Raw genomic sequence first — 6,000 nt, 5'->3', positions numbered from 1 at the left:
TGTCACAAATGTCCAACACACCATGAGGGTAACAGATAATGTTGTACTACTTCCACGCGTGATAAAGAACTATTGCATGTATATTTTACAGACACAATGACCTATTGTGATAAATTAATAACGTTTGGAGAAACTCTGTATGCGTTACTTACGTTATTATTAATTATTATGATGTGGTGCTGGAGCAGGACACGGATGTGTTCTGAAATGAACTATTGCTCATCAGTGGCAGCCACTGTCCACAGGATGTCTTCCCAGCCTTTCAGACTTGTTGTTTGACTGTGCAGTGGCACTGTCTCTTCAGCAACTGTCCACAGCTCAAAGAGCCCCTAATCCAATACTGGCAGAAATGCTCCACCAGGACACGGAGGTGTTACACGACCTACTATTGCCTGAGACACAGCTAAGCCTTCTGCGTCAAGTTTATTTGGATGGTCAAGCAGTCAGGAGGAATACAACATGTCAATGCCCTGTAAAAGTCACCCCTGCAGCGCATTCCCAGCCACCTGCGGCTGACAAATATTGGTTGTTACTGCCATTGTCAGCGGTAACTCAATATAGCCCAAAACTGTTTTTTTTTTTTCAGCCCTATCAATCAATAACAGCACACACACTTGCAGTTGAACTTAGAGCAGGAAGTATTGTAACTGTCAACTATAGCACATTTTTCATTTGGTAGGATATTCGTAGTATTGGTTATACACTTGGCAGTTTAGTAGGATGACAAATCTAGAAATTCGTAAATTAGCTGCACAACTGGTAAACTGGATAGGTTGCCAAATCTAAAAACTGATAAACATTGGTTATCAAATTGGCAGTTTGGCATGATTCCAAATCTGGTTCAAAATGGTTCAAATCGCTCTGAGCACTATGGGACTTAACTACTGAGGTCATCAGTCCCCTAGAACTTAGAACTACTTAAACCTAACTAACCTAAGGACATCACACACATCCATGCCCGAGGCAGGATTCGAACCTGCGACCGTAGCGGTCACGCGGTTCCAAACTGACGCGCTTAGAACCGCACGGCCACACCGGCCGGCGATTCCAAATCTGCAAATTGGTATGTTCTATATAATTGGTAAACTGGCGCCATGGCTATGTACACACCTCACATGCTCCCCAACTGCACCACAATTACACCATGCACATGCCTCAATGACGCTACAGATACATCATGTTTACGTTGTACATACACCACACATACACCACACATATGCCGTACATACGTCATACATATGCCATGGTAAGATACTTTGACAGTGTAAAATAATGATGTCACAATAATGTCCGCAAGAAAAGGTTTTTCTAGTGGCACTCAAGCTGTAAATTGGTAAAATTGGCTATAAAATTGGCAGTTTGTTAGGGAACCACATTGGAAATTATTAAAACTGGCAGAAGAGAGCAAAATGCAAAAGTACCAGCCAAAAAAGAATTGGCATATATGTAAATGTAGAATGTACATAACTAAAATTCCATATTCAAAACGCTGTAGGAAGAGAACCACTGTTCAGAATGACATCAAATTTGAACAGGAGTTTATTGACACGGATGGAAACGTCATGAAACAAAAAAATTCACCAATAATTTGACCAATAGATGGCGCTGTAAGCAGCAGAACATTCAAACCAACAGACGTGCCGTAAATGGCTTGTAACAAACCCGGGGATAAAGTGATATATTTGTTCTGCTCAAGTACTTCCTAAACACAGGAAGAGGGGGGTTGAATAATTAATGACTGTCTACGTAAGCACACGTACCCGGTTTTCCCATAGAGGCTGCTCTCATCTCCTTGCATTGCCTATGTCGATCGTCCTTAATAATTATTATCTAACATGGTGCAGAGCCACTAAAACACACAGTGCCAACTTAGTCTGGTAGAATTCAGTATATTCCGTTTAACACACACACAGGATTGGGCTGCACTGTTAACAATTAACATTACTGCACAACTGACGTAGCCAGTATCTGCATTCCACTCACGCAAATTTTCTGATGAACTTGGGTTATTGTTTATACCATTCAAATACTTGTAACACAGAACACACAAGAAATTCACTGTTCAGAAGGCGTTTCATAAGTCAACGCAGACCACAGTTCTTCCTGTCAGTATTAAAAAAATTCCTTTATTCATTCCACGAGCATGTGCATGACCAAACTGCAATGCAGATGTTTCAAATAGTCGGTGTGTAATATCCGAAATGAGGAATTACCTATGCCCGTGATATTCAGATAGTCCAACCACGCCGGCCGAGGTGGCCGAGCGGTTCTAGGCGCTTCAATCCAGAACCGCGCGACTGCTACAGTCGCAGGTTCGTATCCTGCCTCGGGCATGGATGCGTGTGATGTACTTGTTAGTTAGGTTTAAGTAGTTCTAAGTTCTAGGGGACTGATGACCTCAGATGTTAAGTCCCATAGGGCTCAGAGCCATTTTTTAGTCCAACCACACATGTTGCTTTCATTTAGAACTTGCAATTAGAGTCAGTCCAGTCTACGTTATCTTCCCATAACCATCCCGATATGGTTGGTTATTGACCTCTCAACATGACACATGAGAACGCAAATTGTCATCTTTTAGATAAACGTTAATACTAAGTGGTGAAAGCTGATGTGAAATGTACAACCTGCGTGACAAACATTTTTGATTACATCACAATAACTTAAGAAATGCCTGGTGCAGTCACGGCATCAACACAGTACGAAGCCCACACCCCATGGCAACCAAGCTCCGACTCTTCATGCACTCCACCCTCGGGAGAGAGGCGAATATAGGTAAGTCAGTGATACAATACCACACAGAAATGTTTTCGAATCCTGGAAGAGAACTGCAAAAAAAAACAAGAAAAGAAGTTCCTCCAAGAGTGGGTTTGGAGTGGGTGTAGGAGTGTGGAATACCCCTCCCTCGAGTACTGCCGTGGTTAAATGATGACGACATAGCGACACCATGACACCTAAACTAAACATCAAGAAACATAATTTCACAATACATACGAAGGAAATTTTTGAGTGTACCAGCCTGCCTAAAGTGCATCCCGTTACAACAGGGCATAATTACAAGCAAAAAGACAAAGAAAGCAAACACAGTGGAATACAATATTATTTAAGTTACTGGAAAAGAAATTACGGATGCATAAACGCTTTGTAAGATGTAGTCATCTAATACACCTTTGATACTGAACAGGAAGGAAAAGTTATACACTTACACAACAGCACTTGGCCACCCACACTAGAAAACTTCCATTATTCAAAGAACTGCACCATTGGGGCATTTGCTAGAGGGAAAGGTGGGGAGGGGTTGATGCACTGCAGTGCTGCCAGCTGTCACAGCATACAATTCTCACAACACACAGCCATCAGATTGCTAACATTACCTGGCAATAGCACGTCCACATCGTACATAAAACAAGTGTAACAGTACACTATCAGTACTAACTTACTCCTAAGCTACTCATGAGACATACAGCTTATATCTACCACTAGTAGCCACAGCACCATACTCAAATAATATCAACCAAAAACACATGAACTCAAGAAGCATTAGAAAACTTGAAGTGGGCTTGTGCATACTGAAAATATTGTGCTTATCAGAAATATGCCTTTTCTTTATCAAAACCCAATAGTAATTAATCTATACTGAGAAAACTTACTAATAAAATTAAAATACCACCAATCTGTCTCTCTCTCAAAGAAAAAGACACACGGAACAGACATAATTCAATACACAATACATAGATAGAATATCAGATTACTCAGTATGTTAAAACTAATCACTCTTACCCACTATATCACTCTATTTGAGTGTCCTCACATATCTCTAAACACACAAAGGAAATATCACTGAACTGTTCACACAAGAACCAATAAACTTCTACATACGAATAAAAGGCTGTCATGTCCATAAGTAGCCAACTACATGATTACATACATTCCAGAATTAACTCACTTCACATGAGCCAGAAACATATTTGTTGCTAATACTGCTGGCAATGGTATGGTTTGATGTTCATCATGTGCTGTTTACCCTTACATTTACCAGATTTCACATCTTCCAACTATACAGTATTTGGACACTCAGTGTCTTTACACTCAATGTCTTTACGGTATGGACCCTTGTATTCACAATGAAAGTTCTGTATCTCTTCATTCACCTTGGTTGAACCCATATGAGTCATAATTAACACTGTATCCCCTATTTCAAATTTCATGGGTCACACTATCGTACCATGGCACTCCTTTCTCTGTTGAACATTTTCACACAAATGGCTCTCAGCACTATGCGACTTAACATCTGAGGTCATCAGTCCACTAGAACTTAGAACTACTTAAAGAACAACACAAACATCCATGCCCGAGGCAGGATTCGAACCTGGCGACCGTAGCAGTCGCTCGGTTTCGGACTGAAGCACCTAGAACTGCTCGGCCACTGCGGCCGGCGAACATTCTCACACAACCGTTCCATGGCCAACTCATAATTTTCATCCCAAGTTCGATCTGCGGCTGGAGAGTTACTCAAAATCTCCGAAAATATACTTTCAGGCAGCTGGTTAAATATAATTTCGCACGGGGTGAATACTGCTGCATGAGGCATTTACATTTTCATGTGTACTCCGTAATTCCCAAATTAAGTACCTGAAAGAGTGTTCATCAAACCACTTTTAAGCTGCTTCTCCACCGTCCAACTCTCGAGCAAAGCGCTGGAAAAACGAACCCTTCGATCTCTCTGTGCAAGCTTTGATTTCTCTTATTTCATTATGATGATTATTTCTCCGTATGTAGGAGGGCGCTAACAAAATATTTTCACACTCGAGGAGAAGGCTGGTGATTGAGTTTCATGAGAAGAGCCTGCTGCAGCAAAAAAATGCCTTTGTTTTAATAACTGCCATCCCAGTTTGTGTATCATATCCATGCCACTCTCTCTCCTATTTCGTAAGAACACAAAAACAGCCGCCCTTCTTTGTTTTTGATATCGTCTGTCAATCCTATCTGATGTGGATTCCACACTGCACAGCAATACTCTAGAAGATGGCTCTCTGTTAATCACTCCCTCAAAGCCGGCCGGGACACCCGAGTGGTTCTAGGTGCTACAGTCTGGAACCGCGCGACCGCTACGGTCACAGGTTCGAATCCTGCCTCGGGCATGGATGTGTGTGATGTCCTTAGGTTAGTTAGGTTTAAGTAGTTCTAAGTTCTAGGGGACTGATGACCTCAGAAGTTAAGTCCCATAGTGGTCAGAGCCATTTGAACCATTTTTGAACTCCCTCAAAGTCTTCTATGTATTCCTGTGCAGGTAATATGTACGAATTGCGATATCACCATTCCATTTTTCTCCATTTTTGTACCACAAATAATGAGTTGTTATACTGACTGGTCGATCGTTCGATGATTTTCATGCTGAACATCTTGATTGCCTCCTCCACTGCTTCATCTCGACTGCGGGACCACATTTGACCATATGAAAAATGTTTTATGTTCTCTCACCTACAGTTTACACTCTGCACTCTTTATCACCACTGGGTCACTCGAGAAAACTTGCTTATGCCTCTTCAGAAGCTCATTCAAACTGCCTATCTCCAATCTCAACAAGAAGTTCAAGATCCACTGTGTCAGCCTTGCCTTCCTATCTCCATTGCTTCTTACATAGTCGTGTCGAGTCTGTCTTTGTGATACACCGTGTTGTGAACTGCAGATCAGTTAAACAACATAACTCAGTCGTTCTTCTATCTTCCCTAACATTAATTCTTCCTTCAAGGTCGATAACTGATTCCTTTCCTTTCTGTTACACTTCTACACTACCTCTCTCAAAATTCAAGCGAGCTTCCTGCTCCATTAACCAATCAACACAGGAAAATATGGGCAATGCTAACCCTGGCTCACAAGTGCCAATATATTATGAAATTCACCATTAAGCCTCATTGTGACTAAGATTTACTCCTTAATTACTTTGCTTTTTGCATCCTGCCGGCCGAAGTGGCCGTGCGGTTAAAGGCGCTGCAGTCTGGA

This window comes from Schistocerca cancellata, chromosome 3, assembly GCF_023864275.1.
Source record: "Schistocerca cancellata isolate TAMUIC-IGC-003103 chromosome 3, iqSchCanc2.1, whole genome shotgun sequence".
Lineage (NCBI taxonomy): Eukaryota > Metazoa > Arthropoda > Insecta > Orthoptera > Acrididae > Schistocerca > Schistocerca cancellata.
The sequence above is the reverse complement of the archived record's forward strand: the minus strand, read 5'-3'. Positions refer to the sequence as shown.